General features: G+C 41.2%; 1 protein-coding gene and 1 pseudogene across 5 annotated transcripts in view; both read right to left on the bottom strand.

Annotated features, from left to right (window-relative positions):
• MIPOL1 (mirror-image polydactyly 1) overlaps positions 1 to 24140 on the bottom strand; it is a 357237-nt gene that overhangs the window by 109843 nt on the left and 223254 nt on the right. The window lies entirely within an intron of this gene.
• LOC308246178 (monocarboxylate transporter 13-like) lies at positions 7901 to 9203 on the bottom strand (annotated as a pseudogene). The gene has a single exon. The product of its transcript is annotated as a monocarboxylate transporter 13-like (transcript).

The raw sequence follows: 24140 nt of genomic DNA, 5'->3' as shown, positions 1-24140 counted from the left end.
ACACCTCCCTATTAGATTTAAGAATGCCATGCTGGAAAGCATTTAAAATCTTTTATGAGAAGAGTCTACAAAGGAAGACTGATTTGAATCATTCTGGAATCAGTTAATAGAAGCAGAAAAAGAAAAGAGTAATGCCTTAAAAGTTTTGAAGAGATGAATGTTTTACATTTGATTTATATATTCAGAAAACTCTACCATCTATCCTTTTTTTGTGTGTGTTTGTGGCGGGGGGCGGCGGGGGGTAGTTACTTGAACAGGGAATAAAGACGAAAAAATCTGAGAAACAGTAAAACCAACCCAGTAGAGCGGTAGAGAGAAATCCTGGGATGACAGCTCTGCAGCAGCCTAGAGAGCAGCAATAGGTCCAGATTATGGCAGGAGTACTGGTATAGAAGGCTGTGGCGCAAAAGGGAACGACATGAAACAGAAAATAAGAGTGACAAGATGGGGGAAAGCTGAAATAATAAAGCACACGATCCAAGAAAAAGAAAGGTAATTAGAAATTTCAGACAGGATGAAACAACTGTACAAGAAAGTCATGGCTCAAATAAGAAAGACAAAATATGGTATGACTGCAAGTATTTGATGGAGAAAAAAATCCTTTTGTCTCAATCCAAAAAACATTCTCTCTTGGCACAGGGACTGACAAACTCAATCTGAAAAAAAGAACTAAAATCTTGAATACCACATGGACAGCATGGTCAATAATGTTGCTTCCTATTTTTCAAAGAGAAAAATTTTAATTCTTAACATCAACATGTATATCAAGCATAAAAATTTCATTACTAATTCCACTGAAGGACAGGTAGAGAAAAGAGAAAATAAAATTCAAATTCTCTACTTTCATTCAACTTGTTGAATACTTTTTACAACAATAAGAGTTCTTTAAATAATCTGTGTGTTTGCTATTTCAGTGTTTTCCAGAAGTCTGCATTTTGTCAGAGCTTATATGACACACATAATTACTTAAAATATAACCTAAGTGTATGTAGGTTTATTTGAGTATTGTGACAAGTGTTGGTGGATTATCTTTGACAAAGATTTTTTTCCATTTTTAAAATTGATAATATCAATCGAGATGAAAAGAAAATGGAATAGAGCTATTGATTCTTAGAAATGACTTGGCAAAAATGTCAGCAACCTGTCTGATCAAGTACTAATATATGGAATGTAAAAAATACTCCTCAGGTGACAGAAGAAAGAATGTGATCTCGCTGCTATTTCTTTCTTTATTGGCATAAACCAACAGAAATTATTTTATACTGATCTTTGAGAATGTCATATATGAGTTAGAAAATGTTGAAGTTAGGTAAATATAAATACCTAAAGAACTTAAACTTGAAGATATAAAGGACCATATCTGCCATGGAATTTGAACACAGTATATATATTTCTTAACAAATATTAAGGCAAAAACTATGAGTGATCTTCATACATGTGAAAGAATACTGATTTTGAAATTTGAGATCCTGTTATTCTTTTAGTATAATTAATAGTGTAAAGGAAGACTTTTAGTTCTCTAAGATCCCTTTAGGAAGTTTTATACCCTTGCTTAACCATACCCTACTGATTTTAAAAGGCAACAGCACAATAAACAATATTAACTTCCTTGTAAAGATTTTAAGTCTATTTAATATGTAAGGAAGAAAGTGAACTATTGAGACTGAAAGCTGTTAATGATTTTGCTAGTTGTTATTAACATGTATTTATTGGTAAATCATACAATCATTTAAGAAAAAAGTCAATAGTTTAGTCAAATTAAAAGAATTTTCCTACATATTAGAATTTATTTATAACTAGAGGCCTGGTGCACAAAATTTGTGCATGGGGGGGGGGAGGTCCCCTCAGCCCAGCCTGCACCCTCTCCAATCTGGGACCCCTCGGGGGATGTCTGACTGCCCCCAGGGATCAGGCCTAAACCAGCAGTTGGACATCCCTCTCGCAATCCGGGACCGCTGGCTCCTAACCGCTCACCTGCCTGCTGGCCTGATCCCCCTAACCATCTCTGTCTGCCAGCCTGATACCCTTAACTGTTCTCCCCTGCTGGCCTGATGCCCCTAACTGCTCTCCCCTGCTGGCCTGATGCTCCTAACTGCTCTCCCCTGCTGGCCTAGATCCCCCTAACTGCTCTCCCCTGCTGGCCTGATCCCCCTAACTTCTCTCCCCTGCTGGCCTGACCCCCCTAACTGCTCTCCCCTGCTGGCCTAATCCCCCTAACTACTCTCCCTGCTGGCCTGATCACCCTAACTGCTCTCCCCTGCTGGCCTGATCCCCCTAACTGCTCTCCTCTGCTGCCTGGTCACCCCTAACCACCTCTGCCTCGGCCCCGCCACCATGGCTTTGTCCAGAAGGACGTCCGGAAGGTTGTCCAGATATCTGGTCTAATTAGCACATTACCCTTTTATTAGTATAGATAACATCAATTAAAACTAATGTAATTTCCTGCTGGTGATTCAGTAGGCACTTTATAAATAAACAACATGATATTAGAACTTAGAAAAAGCAGCATAAACAAGACACCCTGATTCACATTCTTGTTTCAGAATATGTGTTGCCCTCTGCAATACTTCTCCAGTCCTACGTCGGCCCACACTGGCTACTGCTGCTACTGCTATGATAAAGGCTGTCCCTCTTCAAAGGAAGGGGAGCAAGTATGGAAGAATTATAAAGGGCTACTGGACCTAACTGGGATTTTCTTTCTGTTGTAGTAATTGAAGTAATAACATGAAACACAGCTTTAAGAGAAGCACTTTGTTTTCTGATAAGACTTTTTTGTTTTCTTTTTAATTTAAGAGCATATCCAGTTTGTAATCATGTGATGAGGGAGGTATTCTATAATATAGCCTATTTCTTTAAAGAATCTATGTATATAAAAGCCAAGCGACTGGAATGCTGGAATGACTGGAACCACCGAACGAACAGAATGACTGGTCACTATGACGTGCACTGTGGCCGGCCAACCAGCCTGATCGGGGGGCAGCCTCTCCCCGGCGGCTCCAGGCAGATCGGGGCGGTGTGGGCCAGTCAACCTCCTGCAGCCCCTCCCCGTGGCTGGCCTGGCCCCCAGCTGGCCCCCCACACCCTGATTGGGGGCAGAGCCAGCTGGCCAACCACCAGCAGCCCCTCCCCTTAGCTGTCCCTGCCCCCAATCAGCCCACCCCACCCTGATCAGGGGTGGGGCAGACCAGCCAACTGCCCGTGGCCCCAACCCCTGGCTGCCCCCCCCCAATTGCCCGCCCGATCAGGGGAGGGGACAGCAAGCCAACTGCTGGCCTGGCCCTGATGGCCCTCATTGGGTCAGGCCAGCCGGACCCCACCCATGCACAAATTTGTGCACCGGGCCTCTAGTCCTATATAATAAACCAGAGGACCAATGCATGAAGATTCATGAAAGAATGGGCCTTCCTTCCCCTGGCTGCCAGCACCGCCTTTGCTCCAGCCAGAGCCGCCTTTCTGCCTTCGCTCTGGCCCGGAGCCACCTTTCCACCTTCCCACGCTGCCCCGGCTGCTCGGTGCCTGCAATTGCAAATTAACCCACCATCTTTGTTGGGTTAATTTGCATACTCACTCATGATTGGCTGGTGGGTGTCACAAAGCTATGGTCAATTTGCATCTTTCTCTTTTAGTGTAGAAGGTTAATATGCAAATCAACCTAATGGCAAAACAACTGGTCACTATGACGGGCACTGACCACCAGGGGGCAGACCGTTAATGCAGGAGCTGCCCCCGGTGGTCAGTGCGCTCCCATAGGGGGCGCGCCGCTCAGCCAGAAACCGGGCTCAAGGCTGGCGAGCACAGCAGCAGTGGTGGGAGCCTCTCACACCTCCGCAGCAGCGCTAAGCCTGCAGTCGGACATCCCCTGAGAGCTCCCAGACTGCGAGAGGGCGCAGGCCAGACTGAGGGATCCCCCCTCCCCACCCGAGTGCACGAATTTCATGCACCAGGCCTCTAATTGTTTTATAAAATCAGCCATTAGGAGCCCTGAACTTTGCCTCTAAATCTTGCTCTTCTGTGTCAATGGTCAAGTCAACTTACCCCTTTAGTTAATCATTAATCATTAATCACTGTCTATCCACCCAAATATTGAAAGGATAGGTACCAAAATCTTTTAACTTCTTTGAGCAAAATAGTTGCATTATGCCATTATTATTATTAATAATCCTTGCCTGAGGACATGTTTATTGATTTTAGAGAGAGAGGAAGGGAGAGAGAGAAACATCAATCAATTGTGTCCCAACCAGGGATCAAACCCAAAACTGGACTGGGAATTTTGTTAATGTGGTGTATTACAGTGATTGACTTGGGTATGTTGAACCATCCTTGTGCCCCTGGAATGAACCCCACTTGATCATGATGTATTATTTTTTTTGATGTACTGTTGTACTCAGTTTGCTAGTATTTTGTTTAAGTTTTTTGCATCTGCATCCATCAGAGATATTGGTCGGTAGTTTTCTTTTTTTGTGATACCTTTGCCAGGTTTTGGTATCAGGGTTATATTGGCCCCATAAAATGTGTTAGGAAGTATCTCCTTTTCTTCAATTTTTTTGAAGAGTTTATGAAGGATAGGTTTTAAATCTTCTTTGAATGTTTTGTAGAATTCACTGGTGAAACCATCTGATTTTGGACTTTTAATTTTTGGGGAGGTTTTTGATGATTGTTCCAATTTCCTCACTGCTGATCAGTCTATTTAGATTTTCCAAGGCTTCGTGATTTAGTCTAGGAAGGTTATATATTTCTAGGAACTTATCCATTTCTTCTAGGTTATTGAATTTGATGGCATATAGTCTTTCATAATATTCTAGTCTGAACCTTTATATACCTGTGATGTCTAAGGTAACTTCTCTCTCATTTTTTATTTTGTTTATATGGGTCTTTTCCCTTACTGAGTCTAGTCAGGGGTTTATCAATTTCATTAATCTTTTCAAAGAACCAGCTCTTTGTTTTGTTATGAATTCTACTCTAATTTTTATTATTTCCTTTATTCTGCTTTTTGTTGTTTTTGTTCTTTTTCTAGTTCTTTAAGATGTGTTGTTAGGTTGTTCACTTGGTATTTCTCTTGTTTCTTGAGATACGCCTGTAATGATATAAACTTACCCCTTATCACTGCTTTTGCTGCATCCCAAAAGTTTTGATATGTTGTATTGTCATTCTCATTTGTCTCTATATATCTTTTGATCTCATCTTTTATTTCTTCTTTGACCCAGTCATTTTATAGTGGTATGACTTCTCTCTCATTTCTGATCTTGTTTATATTGGTCTTTTCCCTTTTTTCCTTAGTGAGTCTAGCTAAGGGTTTGCCAATTTAAAATTTAATTTTTAATGTTTTAAATAAAAATTTGCATATTGCCAAGGCTTGGTATCCCCAGGGAATACAGATGCAAAATTACATGCATGTTAGCATTCAAATTTCTGCAACTTTCTTTCAATCCCATAATGTAACACAATATGCTCATTACAACTTCTTCACTTTTCCTTATACTGTTCTAGTCTAGAATGCCCTTCTTCCTCCTCCTCTCTAACAGCATCCCATTTGCTTATACCCCAATTCCCAAGAATTCCATAAAACTTCTTTTATTTTAATCTACAATAATTTTCCCTTCTGTGACATTCCATGGTAATATCAAATTATTTTATTTAATAGTATATACCCTTATTTGCTCATTTTAAGTACATGTTTTCTTTCTACTTAATTCTAATTTATTTGAGGGTAGCATTTGCAAATTATCTTTGTTACTCTATTTTCAACAGGAGACTGCATAGTGTATAGTAGAAAGTACACTCTTAATAAATTCATATAGAACTGAAAATGGCTATTTTTTTAATGATTACTTCTAAATATGGCTAATGTTCTATTAGTGATTGTGCTGATAAAACAACAATATCAATACTATAACATACAAGTAAAAATAATTATTGTGTGGGTAAATTACTTTCAGGCACAGTATTTACCTTTTGTAGTCTGACATATGATATAATACTAAAGCTTAAAGGTTCTAAGAGAAATTCAGAAGTGGTCTATTTATAAATCCAGACATTGGCTGTGGTTGTAATCTGTATAGTTTGGTTGAGCACAGACAAAGACTGTTAAACTCCAAAGCAGGTCAGATTCTATTATCATTTTAACATGTCTTTAACTTGATCTCAGAGGTGAGTTTTATGTGATAAACATATCAAGTATATCCAAATCAGGAAATAATACTGAAGTACCAGTTTTGCCTCAGCAGTAATTCTGAGAGAGGGAGGGTTAGGGGAAGCTGTCAAGTACATAGTTAAAGGCCCAAGTAGCAGATGGGTTAGGTCAGTGGTCGGCAAACTCATTAGTCAACAGAGCCAAATATCTACAGTACAACGATTGAAATTTCTTTTGAGAGCCACATTTTTTCAACTTAAACTTCTAACACCACTTCTTCAAAATAGACTCGCCCAGGCCGAGGTATTTTGTGGAAGAGCCACACTCAAGGGGCCAAAGAGCTGCATGTGGCTCACGAGCCGCAGTTTGCCGACCACGGGGTTAGGTAATTTAGATTTCTGTTATGGCCCTGCTGTGTCCTAGGGCAAGTTAGTTCAAAGCTCTGTATTTCAGTTTCCTCAACTGTAAAGAGGGATAATACCTCCTAAAGATGTTAAAGGGATTAAAGAAGATAAAGTATGTATGTGGAAATCCAAGACACAAGATAGAATTAGAAACATAGCTTTAAAATTACATCCTTATTATTTTCTGGGGTACATTTATAACAGAAAGCATTGTGAGAAATGGTATATTATGAATTAGTACTCTATAAATATATGTTTTTAAAAGGGTAAAAGAAAAATGAAAATCTAATTCTCAGATTTCTGAACATTAAAATATTCCCGAGTGGCTAAACAACTTCTGAAAATAACTAGTTGTCAAAAAATGGTCAAATCTAAGTTCAAGTACATCATCTGGACTAAATATTTTTTCAAAGTGTCCTATAACAAGAAAAAAACGCACCTCTAATTACAGTAAAAATGTACCAATGAAAAACCAAATAATTCCACATTGCAATCACAATATTGTATTTTGAGCCAAAATGCTAAAAATTAAAAAATAAAAATTGGGATGTATTAACAGAATCTTAAAGAAAAGTGAATGACAAGTCAGTATAAACTCAGCAGAGGAATTATAATAACAATAGTTGACATTTATTAAATATCTAAGTCTGTACCTGGGTATTGCTTTTGATACGCATTATTTCATTTATTTTTTCTCAAAAATAATATGAGGCAGGTATTATTACAATTCCAATTTTACAGGTCAGAAAATTGAGGCTTAAAGTGGTTCTAATAATAGATACTAGAATCTACACCATCGGTCTTCCTGTGGTGTTAGTTCTGAAATAAAACACTATTGTACCAAAATAATGAATGCAAAATTAAAATTTTATAGATAAAAAGATCAACAAAGGCCCAATCAAGTCAGATTTAGAAATAATGTTTTCTTTATGCAAATTATAATTTAAGTCTATTTTTATGTCATCTTTTAATCATGCTACTAATTAAAAACCAAAAAGAAATACCTATTAAAAAACCAAGTTAGGACACAAAAGGTTAATCCTTGACTTTTTTTTTTTGAGGTTCTGATTATTATTCAGTTTTCTTATTCAATTTTATCTCAAAGGGGCATCTCTCTTTCCCAAACATTTGTCTTCAGAGAAGAAACTTAGTAGGCAACACTAAAGATCACTTGCAAAACATAATAAGACTCTTGGCCTTTGATTTTCACAATTGGTTCATGGCTCAGTGTAGAAGGCTCTCTTGGATCCTGCAGAAAAGGCTGTGGAAGCAAAGAAGAGATAGGAGTCCTCAATAAAATACAAAGGGCTGGAATGCACATGGCAGGAGCCCCAGGCCTCCTGTGGTGAAAGAGAGATCAAGATGCTTATGGCACTGTGGTTCTATGGGCACCAATATGGGGCAAGAGGAGAAGACTGCAGCTGCCAATCTCTGGCTTCCTGGTCTTTTTGGAGTTCAGTCTTCTCTAGCGCTTCTGTGGCCAGGGGGACTTTGGTACCCAGTGCCTCTGTGACAAGGCCCTGGGGTTTGGAGGTAGGAGCTGAGCAGCAGAAGAAGTGGGACAGAGTGATGAGAACTCCACTCCCTGTAATAAGGAAGGCCCCAGCCACCACAAAAGCAGCTGTGTGTTGCCTGTCACATCGCGGAGCTAGCCTGACAGAGGAGCCCCCAACAGTCCCCCGATGCTTTCTACCATCTGCACCAGCCCTAGGCCACAGTATATCCTTCCAGTTCCCACCAGTTCAGGCAGCATGGAGAAGGCCACTGGGGTCAGGGCCCCTGATGTAAACCCACAGGCCACAGCTAGAGCCACCAGGGCTGTGGGAGCATGAGCCACAGGGAACAGGGCCAGTGACACCCAGTCAGGGTGGTCCAGAGCATTAGCAGTCATGCCATAGGCCCTGGGCCTGCATTCCCCAGCCACCCAGAAACCATAGGCCCAGGAAGTCAGAAATAGCAATCACCCAGAGTAGGAAGGCAGCAGCAGTGGATCCTAATCCAGGTCCTGGAGATGGGCCACCAGGTGCACATAGGGAATGAAGTGGCTAGGGTTGATTAGGGTGAGGGCAACAGTGTGATGGAGGAAAGGGCCATGATGCAGGAGGGAGGCGAGTTGAGCCCCAGGGTCACTCATGGCAGGGTCCTCAGTTCCGGAGAGTGGGAAGAGGAGAGCACCACAGGCCACCAGGTGGAGGGAGAGGACAGGCACCAGCAGTAGGGGGGCCCTGCCAGGCATAGTGGCTGAGCAGCCATTGGGAGAGTGGGGCAAAGGCAAAGCTGGAGAAGCTCACCTCAGTCAGTGCCAGCCCCATGGCCAGGGATTGGCGGGGAGCGAAGTAATGAAATAGCAGGCCTGTGTGGAGTGAAGGTCAGGTCTACCTGGTGCCGGGGAGCAGCCCAGTACCCAGGTACAGATGGGTCAAGGAGGTAGCAGAGAAGGCGAGCAGCATCCTTCTGGGGCCATGATGCCCCCAGCCATCACTACGATCTCTGTGCTCAGGGCATTGCCCACTGGGCTCCCAAACTGCTGCACCAGGATTCCTATGGAGGCGACGCAGGAAACTGTGCTGCCTGCTGTCAAACGCCGCCACAAACTCCACAAAGAAGACCAGGAACACCAGGAACACCAGCGCTGACTGGAAGGACGCTGAGGGCAACACTATCCATCCCCAACCGTGTTAGCCATCTGGGAGGTAACACTAAGAGCCGGGCGGGAACAAGGCTCAGGATGCCCCACCCCTACCCACCCACCAGCCAGCCAGTTGACCACTCAGGTGGAAGCGGAAGCAGGGCTGGGAGGGAAGGGGGATGCAGGAAAGGGTGATGAAGAGGAAGATACTGATGAGGGCTTCCAAGTTGCAGAGAGGCTCTGATGACTTTCTCCTGGGGAGTGAGGGGGGAGGGGTATAGGTAGGGAACAGGCTGGTTGCTGCCCGGTGATTGGGCCCAGTCTTGGTGTTGCGGGTTGCCAGTGGAGAATCAGGTCTGGGAGGGGAGAGCCTAGGTTAGGTGGGGGAGCCAGGAAGCAGAGCTGGGTTTGGGCTCCCACCTTTGGGACGCACCATTGTCTGTGTGGATTGTTTATCATTGTGTCAGCATCTGGCCAGCCTGGTCAAGGCCAGCATCCTTGCCCATAGCTCCCGGGCCTCCTGATACTTTACTTTTAATTTCATCTTAGTTTTCAGGTAAAAGTAAAATAAGTAAAAAAGGGATTATTTCAATCCTGAATCATATACAACAAAACAAAACAAATATTCAAAACAAATGAAACCAAACCAAACAGAATCGAAGTGTGTCCAACTTTCTGAAACAAATTGATGTTTTAGAAAATTTTCATTTTTTACAGTTCAGAACAGCTAACCGAGCTTGATAGGTCAACTAAACTTTACATGAATTGAAGTGAATTGAAATAGTTATCAGATCAATACTGTCTAATAAAACTTAACTAACCAATCCCTAGGCTTTTGAATTTCTTGATTGTTTTGTATAGCAACTGAATATTGTTTATTTCTAATTTAATCAGAACCAGTTATTTGGGAAAATAACTGGAGCTATATTAATAGAATACTGATAGTCATAAAGCCCTTATAAGCCCAAAGGGAACAAGATATACTGAACAACATTTAAAACTTAACAACTAAACAGAATAGCAAATTAAACCCTGATAAACTCAGAAGTTTCATAAATACCTTGTGTTTAAAATAGTGAAAGGAATAAAATATTTTTATGTTGACTAAGTTCATGAAACAAATTTTTGTTTGGAATTATTGGAAAAACATTTAATTAGCCTATTTTTACCTTTTCAAACTTTTGAAACATCAATTTAAACTTCTGAGAACAACTAGTGCAAGATTTAAAGAGTGAAAACTCTAGCTATTTCGCATATAATTGGGACTGGAATATTTACACATTTAAATGCCTAACGGCAGGTAAATATTTGTCCTTTTGGGAGAGGCTCAGGTGAAAGGGCCCTGAGGCAAAATGACAATGTTAGGTCCCGGATACTAACTGTACTGCCAGTGCCACCAAGTCTTAAAAGTACCTCTGGATCATCACTGTCATCCTCAGTCAATATTTGCTAAGCTCTTTGGGATAGCAGTGGCATTAAAAAGTTTATAGAAATCAACAGTAGCTCAAAGATCTCCATTTATTATATCTTGTTCTGTATGTTAACATTGTTATTTATTGTTTTTGCAATTAATGGATCAGAATGTTTCTGAACAAAGGTCTTCAATTATTAACTATTATTTCCATTTGTCAAATATTTTAAAGTCATTCAGATTCAATGAAACTTTAATGCATTTAATTATGTGTATATGTCATGTATAGAAAGCAAAGTGAAAACATTTATAATTCAAAAATGCTACATAGTTTACTGAGTGCAGTCTCTTGAAATATGAAGGAATTCTCTCCTTTCAAGTCATTTCTGATCATAGCTAATGTTCACAGGATTAAGGTTTTTTAAAAAGGCATTCTTTTCCTCACTAACCTGTCATGGGCCCCTGCTTCTACCATAGTAAGAATGTTAAGGTTAATACTTCTTTTAAAGTTGGTAATATTTTTCTTAACATATTATTTTTTAAAAGTACTTGAATTTATGAAATGAAACTACTTTAAAAATAGTGTAAAATATTTGGCAAACGAAAAGCCTAAGTGAGGTTATTATTTATACAGACCTAACTAATAAAGTAGGTGAATCTACTTTAGATTGTCATTCCCTTACATATCTCATCTTTTTTTTTGTAAAGCACAACTCTAATCTACTAAAGAAAATGAACTTCACTGTCATATATATCTATACACTATCTATTTTTCAGATTGCTTATTTATTTCTAGGCAACACATTTAAGTTGTTCATGTTATTATGTTACTTTTAAAATTTACAAAATTATTTTTACATAAAAGTAACACTCATTAAAAAAAGGCAAACACTTTATAGGGTATAAAATGCAAGTTAAAATTTCCTCTCCTCTCATTTAGCACACACACTAGTACAATACATCTAACAGCTAGAGTCAGTCCCACTCCCCAGAAAACCTGCTGTTAAATTGCTGAGGTATCACAATGTTTAAGCATATATTCTTACATTCAGAAAATTTTTAATGACCATTAAAGATGAGCTGAGCACCGATTCAGGTATAAGATACAGTGTAAAACAAACAAAATCCCTGTCCTTGCAGAATTTAATCTCTAGAGGACAATCCACAAATATAGTATAGTGCTGTGCAGGCATGTCTACTATGAAGGAGAATAAAGGAGGGTAACAAATAGAGTGATGCAGTGAGTGGGTAGGCTATTTTAGATAGTGTGGTCAGGATATTTAAGCAGAAAGTTGAACAAAGTGAGGGAGCAGACTTGTGCCCTTTGAGGGGGCAGATCACTCCAGAAAGAGAAAAAAAGAAGCCAGGGCCTTGAGTTGGGAGCAGTCTTAGAATGTTTGAGGTAATAAGGCAGCTAATGAGGCTGGAGTGAAGCAAGAGTAGAAACATGTTAAGAAATGAGGTTAGAGAGATATCCACGGGCCAATGCATATGCCTATTTATATCAGTAGACTTTGAGGAAAGCAGATTACTCTCCACAATCTGGGTGGGCCTCAGCCAATCTGTTGAAGGCTTTAAGAGAAAGATTGAGATTTCCCCCCAGGCAGAAGGAATTCTGCATCTTGGGGGTCTTGACTGAAACATCAACTCTCCCTGGTTCTCCAACCAGCGGGCTTGGCCTGAACATTTTGGACTTGCTAGCCTCCACAACAAGATGAGACAATTTCTTGAAATATACCTCTTCCCTGTATATACCCAGTTAATTGCTTTGGTTTCTCTGAAGAACCTTGACTAAGGCACATACCATAATCCTAAAGGTGCCATGTTGGCAGGTATTCCAGTTTTTATTTTGACAATTAACTTAATATTTTTAAATATGTACTGACTAAAGAAAACACCCTTCAAAAAGATTCTAATTTATTTTTTTCACTGTAAGAAACAATACTACAATGAACATGAGATAATGATATTGTTTCATTTTTACATTTTTTTATTTATTCTAAATTTCAAGAAAGGTAAAATCCAAACAAATGCTTCTGAAAATGGTTTTCAACTATGAACACCGTTGTCCTGGATAAAATAAACTTTGCTGGCAGATGATACACCTCGTTTTGTCCCACACATCTGCAAATGATTATCTAATATGCTGGATTAGGTCCATGTTACGTCCAATCATTTCATTCATCATCGAAATATCATTATATGCATTGCACAGTCTACTGCTCTGCAGAAGAAACGTTTAATCTAAAGAAACTTTCAATCTAGTGTTAAATTTGATTGTTTATTACGTTGGTTGGCAAATATTTACCAAACAAATATGTGAGAGAGCCACTGTGAATAACTGTGATAGTTTTAGGTAGGATGAAATCACTTCTAGTTGAGAAGATCAGAAAAAAGATTAATGGCATAGTTGATAATTAAGTTGTGTTCTGGAGGCTCAATAAGAATCTGATGGACAGAGATGAAATACTCCAGGAACCATAGGTGACATAAGGGAAAGCACTGAAGTGGGAAATTTCAGGTAGTCTAGGAAATAATGAATGACTCATTTTGGAAGTGCAAATAATAGTGAGTGCACTACAACAAACATTTTTGAGTACCTACTATGTGTGAGGCAGTGTACTGCATCCGTGACACAAATGTGAATGAAATTGGAAGGTAAAAAAACAGTTGGTGAAACATTAAATCAGAAAGAGAGTTGGCAGCAAAATCAAGGGTTCATGAATGTTAGGTTAAAAAGTTTGGATTTATTATACAGGTAAGGTGACATCATTAAATACTGCTGATGGTTGAGTGAGAGGATAAAAATGTTATGTTTCAGGAATCTTAAGAGAAGTAAGGAATGGAGACAAGTAGATAAAGTAGCAAGGAAAGCCTGGGCATGGGATTATATGAGTCTGGTCTAAGGTAGGAACTTTGAAAAATAAGATGGTAAAAATAATAGACAATGCAAGAAAAAAATTTAGCAAAATTTGGTTACTGATTATATTTGTGAAAAAGAACAAATCAAAGATTACCTAAATAGAAGGCAACTGGCATCTGTAGAATTATATTAATGGTGATTCTAAAAGCCAAGACTAAGGGAGACACTTTATTTTTTTATCTAACAAAATACAAAATTAAATTTGTCCAGGTGATAGAAATAATGTTAACAGATAGTAAACTTCAGGACCTATACTTGGCAAGGCGATTCTAACTCTGGGCCTTTTGAAAGCCACAATTATTAAATGGCAAGATATTTTATAAACTGATCTAAAAAGAGAAGGCTGGATCATTTTATAAAATAACAGATAACAGTTGAGATCTAATAATGAATTTTAGTCTTATTCTTGTAACTTACTGTTGGTATAAAACAGAAAATAGTGAAATCCAATAATGCAAAAATGTCCTCTGGATGCAAAGTCATAGAAGATACAAAATAGTTCAGTAGGATAGCCTCTTTGTTAATCCTCACCTGAGGATATTTTTCCATTGATTTTTAGAGAGAGTGGAAGGGAGAGAGACACACAGAGAGAGGCATCGATGTGAGAGAGACACATCGATTGGTTGTCTTTGCACACACCCCGTCCAGGGCCAGGGATTGAGCCTGCAACCGAGGTGCATGCCCTTGACCGGGATCAAACCCAGGACCCTTCAGTCTGCAGGCCGATGTTCTTTCCACTGAGCCTAACCCGGTAGGGCAATAAAGTAAAACTCTTAAAGTAATTTTATCAAAAATACTATTAACATATTTCCTTTGTATAGTGCTTTTCAGTTTCAAAAACATACATATATATCATCTCATTGATTTTCATAATAAGTAGGTCAGATATGATCTCTGTTAGAGGTAAAGAAACTGACATTCAGAAGTTAAGTAACTTATTAAATGTCACATTCTATAATGTTGAGAGGAGGAAAGAAAGAATCTCTAATAATTATATTTCAAATCACTGGACTGGTAAAAAATAAAAACTTTAAGGTTTTGTTTTTGAAACTTCACTTTAATTTTCTTTTTGTTGGACACTTTAGAGTTACCAATAAATACATATGGTGACCTAAACAGTAAAGGTGAAGCAAGCTATACATTACAAAGGCCTTGAAAATAGGTACATCTTAATGGTAAAGAAGACATATTTTCTTATAGCTTTTAATTCTAAATATAACTCAACAAAAATTTAATCTACCTCATATGAAAGGGGGACAAAATTTCAAAATAGGTTAGAATTAGAAAAAGCCTTACGTGTCAAAACTGAAACCTAGAAAATTCGGAGCTTGCCTACATTTTTTTGTTGTTCTTTTTAATAATAGCTTAGCAGTATGGAACCACAACACAGATCCACGGACAGTTAATGCCTGTGGAAAATAAAGATGTGACAAAATGTTTATGTTGCAAGGTAGCCCAATTAGCACAAATGATTAGAACTCAGAACTAGTGAGGTCGGGATCCAGTGTTCAACTGCTTTTGATGAGGGATATGTTGTGAGAACACAGCTGCTCATGGCTGGGGTTTGCGTGCTACCTTATCAGTGTATAGTTCTGACTGAGAGAACATCTGGTTCAACGAGAAACCATCACCACCATAAAAACCCCTGACCAGATCCTAGTGACAGTAATATTTTTGATTCCTAAGATTTGCATACATTCAGGCAAAGAGTGTATGTAAAAAGTCAAAGACCCATACTAAATAAAATTTATAAAAAGAACATAGAGGAAAATTAAGAATTTCACTCTCTTTTTGAGTATATTTCTTTTATTGGCTCTATCTTTATGGCTCCTATGACTTTGAAATGTACATAACGGATGCAGTGAATAGAGTTTATGTTTAGTATAGTTTTCATTATGTAAGTATTCTATTTACTTATTTAAAAAATACTAGCACATTCATAGGAAACTTACTATCTTAAAATATTGAGCATTCTATTCAATAGTTGGTCAAAAATGAAATTTACCATGTTTTAAAAGGCATTACAACTTTCTACATGCAATTACACATAATAAAGTTTTAAAATATAAACTGCTGTTATTATAAGTAAGTATATTAAATCCTAGTCATTGGCACCAAACAACAGGATCTCATTCTTATATACACATTAAATTTACACTCTTTAAGCAAAAGAAAATATAAGGAAGCACTATAAAATCAGCCAACATTGAAACCAAGGCAGTCTCTTGATTAGAAATGAGTTTGTTATTATTATGCCTCCTGAACTTAGGAATGCAGCACTACAGGTTTATAACAACAGGAAAGAGTCATTACCAAATACAAATCTAACCCTTACCAGTTTAAGACACTTCCCTGTTGGAACTGTTTAGATTTACAGTAACAAAGCTATTGCAAAGAATTCAACAATCAGCACAGCAACAAGGAAGTACTAATACTTCTTAGCACTTTTGTATTAAAGGAAATTTATTTTAACTCATATATTGTTGCCATGGCCAGTGTGCTCAATGGTTAGAGGTTGGCCTGTGCACCAAAGGGTCGCAGGTTCAATTCCCGGTTGAGGGCACATACCTGGGTTGCAGGTTTGTTCCTCGGAGTGCATGCAGGAGGCAACCAGTCGATGTGTCTCTCTCACATGATGTTTCACTCTCTCTCTCTTCCTCCCCATTCCCTCCCTCCCTCCCTTCCTCTCTCCTTCTCTCTCTCTCTCTCTTTCTCATAAATAAAATAAAATAAAATATTCTATTGTTATTCCTCTCCCACTATCCCTTCCGCTTAATGCGAAAGAGCTGTCAGTTATAAGTTTAGTATCCTCACCCATGCACCTCACTTGCCTCTTCTCTTACTCCACCAACAGAAACAAAGGCCAACATTTCCTTTTCTTAGTACCCCAAAGTCTTCTACAACTCAGAGGAAATGAACAGAATAGAGAAACTCAGAAAAATATATTACCACTAGAGGCCCAGTGCACAAATTTGTGCATGGATGGGATCCCTTGGCTTGGCCAGCTATCAGGGCAATCGAGGCCATCTCACCCAGTCCCTGGCCAGCTGTAGGAGGTTGGCTGTGGGAGTGTACTGACCACCAAGGGGCAGCTCCTGCATTGAGCGTCTGCCCCCTGGTGGTCAGTGTGCATCATAATGACCCATCATAATGGCGCCTAGGCTTTCATATACATAGAAGATATTCCTTACTTTTATACAGGGAAATGCAGTGCTTAAGTAATAGTAGCTCTTAGCATAATCCAGCAAAATATAATTTTTTTTTGAGGAATAAAAAGGTCAGTATCACTAATTGGTAGAATTAAAGGCAAGGGAAAATGATAGTACCCATCAATTTTAATCTGCCCTTAAGACTAAATATCCTCCACTGCTTTGGCTGTTGTAAAGTTGAGAGACAGAGTTATTCTTTAAATTTATTGATTGATTTGAGAGAGAGAGAGATTGATGTGTGCCCTGACCATGGCCAGACTTACTCTTGAGGCTTATTCTCATATTCATTTAGTTTCATGGTCTACATGCAAGCTGACAGTGACTTGCTCTAGCATCCAGCACCATATATATGTGGAAGTATAAAATTTGAAATATGGAAAATTATTTTTTCTTAAACTTTGCTAAATGAAATCCAATATGAATTCTTCATATGCATGTACACATGAAAATGACAGAATTAGCCTTACTTTTCTTTATATAGGAACTAGAGGCCCAGTGCATGAAATTCGTGCGGGGGGGGGGGGCAGGGGGGGTCCCCTCAGCCCAGCCTGCACGCTCTCCAATTCAGGACCCCTTGGGGGATGTCCAACTGCCGATTTAGGCCCTAGGATCGGGCCTAAATCAGCAGTTGGACATCCCTCTCACAATCCTGGACCACTGGCTCCTAATCACTCACCTGCCTGCCTGTGTGGTCCCCCCTAACTGCTCCCCCACCGGCCTGGTTGCTCCCAACTGCTCCCCTACTGGCCTAGTTGCCCCTCATTGCCCCCCTGCCAGCCTAATTGCCCCTAACTGCACCCCCTGCTGGCCTGGCCGCCCCCAACTGCACCCCCCCCCCACCGGCCTGGTCGCCCCCACTGCCCTCCCCACTGGTCTAGTCGCCACTCACTGGCCCCCTACCAGCCTAATTGCCCCCAACTGCCCCCCTCTCCCGGCCTGGTTGCCCCACACAGCCTGCTTGCTCAGTTGCTTGGTCATCCCTCACTAACCCCCACTGCTGGCCTGGTTGTAGGCAGCCATGTTGTGAGGGTGTGACAGCCAATTTGCATATTACCTCTTTATTATATAGGATGGAACTTTTAGTGAACACCTGGGGTGGGGTAGCAATGGGAGGAAAATGGGGGACATCTATAATACTCTCAACAATAAAGATTATTATTTCCTCTGTAACAGGAAACTCTGAGGAAAAACTAATATCTCTATGAAATAGTTGTGTTTCATGTATTGATTCATAGGCACCATCTATTGAGGGTGTAAGGAAATAATGGGGATATTCATTTAAATCAACTTAAACCTGAATGTAAACTTCCAGGAAATTTAAGCTTTGTTGTTTACAGCAATTGTCTCTGTCTTCCTAGAGTTTTGTATCTCAGAGACCTTACCACTATTCCATTTAAAATAAATTTCTGTACACCCTCAGAGAACATTTTCTGTACCTTTAAAAAATGTGGTAAAAAAATAACATAAAACTCACCATTTTAACCATTTTTAAGTGTACAATTCAGTGGCATGAAGTACACTGACAATATTTCATAACCATCACCACTACCCATTTTCAGAACTTTTCCCCAAAACTCTGTACCCATTAAACAATAACTCTCCTGTCTTTCCCCGAGTTCCTGGCAACCATCATTCCTCACTTCCCTAGGCCTTGGTAATCTCTATTCTGCTTTCTGTTTCTATGAATTAGCCTCTTCTATGTACCTCGTAGAAGGGGAATCATATATTTGTCTTTTCTGTCTGCCTTATTTCAATTCACAGTATGTTTTTAAGAGTCATCCATGTTGTAACATGCAACAGAATGTCATTCCTTTTAATGGCTAACAATATCCCATTGTAGGTATATGTAACACAAATTTTGATTATTCATGTATCGGTTGAGGGACACTAGGGTTGTTTCATCCTTTTGGATAATGTGAAAAATGCTGTTATGAACATTGGTGCACAAGTATCTGGTTTGAGCCATTGCTTTCAATTATTTTGGGTTATATAGGTAGGTGGGGAATTGCTGGATCATATGGGACTTCTGTGTGTAACTTTTTGAAGAACCACCAAACCATTTTCCACAGCAGATGTAGCATTTTACATTCCCATCAGCAATGCACAAAAGTTCTCTGTACCTTTTATTTTTCACAAAAATATGGATCTCCCTGAAGGATACACCTTTCCTATTTTTCTCGAGGGGATACAACACATTTTTTCATGCATCCCATACTGGACGGTTTTCTTCTTTTGATACATCTAACTATACATCACTCTTCATTTCAACATGTAGCTTTTATCTACCAATTGCTAGGTCACTTTCTATTATTACATTTACACAGTACCCCAACCTGTGCCAGTATTTTCAGAGACAATATCCAAATGGGCATTTTATATTTTAGTGTCATAAATCTTTCACTTCATAGCTAGTGACTCTCACCTTCTCTCAATTCCAACCACCCATTTCTAAGGCAATGCCTTAAACTTTGTCACTGCTCAGATCGAGTGCTTCATCTCATATCTTAAATAGCTCCACTTTCTGACTGTGACTTCCAATCCTTTCAGCTCTTAAATTTTTGTATCACCTCTACATTTATTCTATGATCTCCTCAAGATTTGTGATTTCTTGATTCCTCCTTTTTCTCTCAACATACATGTCCTTTCAATTTTATTTCTTGCCCTATTGAGCTTAGACTATCTCTCAACATTTCAACAACTCTTCTGCTAGTGTGCAATCAATCACTCTTCTCTCCATAATTTTAGCCTTACAAATTCATAATCTTGAACCATTTTGATCCTTTGCCTTCGGTGCTGCTATAGAAGGACAGTTAATTGTGCTAAATTATACAATTGTACAAACTGGAACTCATACAAATTTATGGCATTCGTTCCCAGATCAGTCTTCAAGATTGCTTAACTTTGTTCTTTTCTTTATTCAGTTATTTTCTCCCATTACCTTCAGTATTCCTTTCAAAGCTGCCTGCCTTCTCACTTCAGAAGCCCTTAGTGACCCTTATTTCACAGAAAAATGATTAATGGTGAACTGAACTTTACATTCACAGCTCTTCACATGTCCTTCACTCCTGTCTATGAGCACAAGGTGATCACCTTTCTGTTCAAGGCAAACTGTTCTGCATTTGGCAGATTCTATCTCATCCTACTTTAGAAATCCTCTTTCATAAAAATTCTCTCTATTGGCTCCTTCCAATTAGTCATACACATGCTCAAGTATCTGCCATTTTTCAAAACCAAAACCCTAAATCCTTAACCTTCCTTCCTTTCATCTCAACTATCATTAACATCTTCCTTATTCATATTTATTTTTTATGTTTATTTTTTATAAAAATATTTTTATTGATTTTTAGAGAGAGATAAAGGGCTTGTGCCCTGACTGGGAATCAAACCGGCAACCTTTTGGTGCACTGGATGATGTCCAACAAATCAAGCTACACAGGCCAAGGGCTGTTTATTCATGTTTCTTCAAGGACCACTCTATTGTCCAAACTGCTATGCTTCTTTACTTCTAATCACTTCTCAACTCACAGAAAATTGGCTTCTATATCTAATACTTTATTAAAACCACTGTGGAGGAGGTCATTAATGATGACCCAATTTCAAACAAAATAGATACTTTTAGTCCTTATTTTACTTAACCATTAGCAATATTTGATTTTTTAAATCTCCTTCCTTAGCTTCAGTGAAATTATAGTTTTTTATTTTACTCCTATCTCACTGACTTTGTTATAAAAAGAAATTTTTCTTAACATTAGTGGAGCACTAAAAATAAGCCAACTATGTGCTAAGATCTGTATACACTTAAAACAACTCTATTAGGTAAGAACTATAATTCTCCTTTTATAAAAAGGTGGTCTTGGTGAGGCTCCTCTATGCAAGGTCACATGAGGCAGGGATGTCCAACAGCAAATCACAGCAGACTTACTTTACTGCCAGTAATTGTTAAAAAGTAACAGTGAGAGGGATACTTGTAAAGCATACCTTTGAGCCAATAACTGTTAACTATTTAGAAAAGATCATTTAACTCTGTTAAATTCATGTAGATTACAAAAAGTATTTGAAAACAACTACTTAAGTTTTTATTTTCCAAAATCTTTCAATAATCTTCTGCAATTTATCAAAGAAGAGTGTCAAGATTTGGCATCAAGGTATCTTTTTTCAAAAAGTAATGCCATGCCCTAGCTGGTTTGATTCAGTGGATAGAGCGTCAGCCTGTGGACTGAAGAGTCCCGGGTTCGATTCCGGGCAAGGGCACATGCCCGGGTTGTGGGCTCATTCTTCAGTAGGGGCCGTGCAAGAGGCAGCCAATCAATGATTCTCTGTCACCATTGGTGTTTCTATCTTTCCCTCTCCCTTCTTCTCTGAAATCAATAAAAATATTTTTAAAAATAATAATGCCATGCCAAAACCGGTTTGGCTCAGTGGATAGAGTGTCGGCCTGCGGACTGAAGGGTCCCGGGTTCGATTCCGGTCAAGGGCATGTACCTTGGTTGCGGGCACATCCCCAGTGGGAGGTGTGCAGGAGGCAGCTGATCGATGTTTCTCTCTCATCGATGTTTCTAGCTCTCTATCCCTCTCCCTTCCTCTCTGTAAAATATCAATAAAATATATTTAAAAAAAAAATAATAATGCCAGGCCTGGCCAGTGTGGCTCAGTGGTTGAGCATCGACCCATAAACCAGGAGGTCACAATTCAATTCCCAGCAGGGCACCTGCATCGGTTTTGGGCTCGATCCCCAGTAGGGCGTGTGTAGGATGCAGCCAGTCAATGATTCTCTCTCATCATTGATGTTTCTATATCTCTCTCCCTCTCACCTCTTCTCTCTGAAATCAATAAAAACATACCTTAAAAAAGTAATATCAGTTCATGAAAAAATATCACATGCTTCTTGGAATTCATGGACACTGTTCCTTTATTGACTGAGCATCGGCTGTCCTATCTACAAGGATGGCAGAAGAAGTTTCCATAAAAATTTTCCTTTCTATGTGGTGAGGCAACTGTAAGGTCCAGGCACAAATCACACCGTTTTCATAAGTCTTACTAAAGGGCTTAAGATATGCTTCTATTATTCTACCAAGAAGAGACCCTAATTTAATTTAGCTAACTTAAATGTGTAGCCCCCAAACTTGGCCCCACATGGGAATTTCTAGGGAGCTTTAAACACACAGGTAGCCGAGTCCTACCTCAAGAGACTCAGATATAATTGGTCTGAGATGGGATAGGGATCAGTATTTCTAGAGGGTCATCAGGTAATTTTAATGCCCAACTACAGTTGAGAATCCACTGTTATAAAATACTAGAGGCCTGGTGCATGAAATTCATGAACTTGGGAGGGTCCCTCAGCCTGGACTGCGCCCTCTCACAGTCCGGGAGCCGTCGGACATCTTTAGCACTGCCACGGAGGCGGGAGAGGCTCCCGCCACCACCGCTGCGCTCACTAGCCATGAGCTTGGCTTTTGGCTGAGCAGCATGCCCCCTGTGGGAGCACACTGACCACCAGGAGGCAGCTCTTGCATTGAGTGTCTGCCCCCTGGTTGTCAGTGCGCATCATAGCAACCAGTCATTCCACCGAAACTGGCTCTCCAACATCCCCCGAGGGGTCCCAGATTGCGAGAGGGTGGTGGCCAGGCTGAGGGACCCGACCGCTGCATAATCGGGGCTGGGGAGGGATGCGGGAGGTTGGCCAGCAGGGAGGGACCGTGGGAGGGCTCCAGGGCATGGCCAGCCTGTCTCGCTCAGTCCCGATCGGCTGGACCTAAGCAGCAAGCTATCCTACCGGTCGGAGCGTCTGCCCCATGGTGGTCAGTGCACGTCATAGAAACTGGTCGACCCATCGACTGTCTACCCCCTGGTGGTCATTGCATGTCATAGCGAGCAGTTGAGCAGCCTTAGCATATCATTAGCATACTAGAGGCCCAGTGCACGAAATTTGTGCACGGGGGGTGTGTGTGTCCCTCAGTCCAGCCTGCACCCTCTCCAATCAGGGACCCCTCAAGGGATGTTCAACTGCCCTCTCACAATCCAGGACTGCGGGCTCCCAACTGCTCGCCTGCCTGCCTGCCTGATTGCCTCTAAACGCTTCTGCCTGCCAGCCTGATCACCCACTAACCACTCCCCTGCCAGCCTGATCGACGCTGAACTGCTCCCCTGCCGGCCTGATTGCCCCTAATTGCCCCCCCCTGCTGGCCTGGTCACCCCTAACTGCCCTCCCCTGCTGGCCTGATTGCCCCTAACTGCCCTCCCCTGCTGGCCTGGTTGTCCCTAATTGTCCTCCCCTGAAGGCCTGATCACTCCCAACTGCCTTCCCCTGATGGCCCGGTCACCCCTTACTGCCTTCCCTTGCCACCCTGGTCACCCCTAACTGCCCTCGCCTTCTGGCCTGGTCTGCCCCAACTGCCCTCCCCTGCAGGTCTGGTCCCCCACAACTATCCTCCCCTGCAGGCCTGGACCCCCCAACTGCCCTCCCCTGCAGGCCTGGTCCCCCACAACTGCCCTCCCTTGCAGGCCTAGTCTCCCCTAACTTCTCTCTCCTGCAGGCCTGGTTGCCCCTAGCTGCCCTCCCTCACTGGCCTGGTCGTCCCCAACTGCCCTCCCCTGCAGGCCTGGTCCCCCACAATGGCCCTCCCCTGCTGGCCTGGTCCCCCCCCATCTGCTCTCCCCTGCAGGCCTGGTTACCCCAACTGCCCTGCCCTGCAGGCCTGGCCCACCCCAACTGTCCTCTCCTGCAGGCCTGGACCCCCCAACTGCCCTCCCCTGATGGCCCGGTCACCCCTTACTGCCTTCCCTTGCCACCCTGGTCACCCCTAACTGCCCTCGCCTTCTGGCCTGGTCTGCCCCAACTGCCCTCCCCTGCAGGCCTGGTCCCCCCCAACTGCCCTCCCCTGCTGGCCTGATAGCCCACAACTACCCTCCCCTGCCAGCCATCTTGTGTCCACATGGGGGCAGCCATCTTTGACCACATGGGGGTAGCCATCTTGTGTGTGTTAGATTGATGGTCAATTTGCATATTACTCTTTTATTAGATAGGATTACGCTTTGATTGGTTGAAAAGCCAACCAGATGACTGGACACTTAGCATATTAGGCTTTTATTATCCTATCTAATAAAGAAGGAATATGCTAATTGACCCTCACACAGTCGCAAAGATGGCAGTGCCCACAACCAATAAGGGAATATGCTAATTGACTCCCCACCCTCAAAGATGGCGGCACCAACAGCCAATAAGGAGGGAAATACTAACTGACTGCCCTACCTTCAAAGATGGCGGCACCAACAGCCAATAAGGAGGGAAATACTAACTGACTGCCCTACCTTCAAAGATGGTGGTGCCCACAGCCACAAGATGGTGGCACACAGTCCCCTCAGCCCTGCCTGCCTCCGGAGTCCCCCAGTCCTCTCAGCCCCCCAGCCTCCCAGGGCCAGCCTTGGCGCAGGCAA

This window comes from Plecotus auritus (genome assembly GCF_963455305.1).
Source record: "Plecotus auritus genome assembly, chromosome: 1".
Lineage (NCBI taxonomy): Eukaryota > Metazoa > Chordata > Mammalia > Chiroptera > Vespertilionidae > Plecotus > Plecotus auritus.
This window is presented reverse-complemented; position numbering and strand designations above follow the sequence as displayed.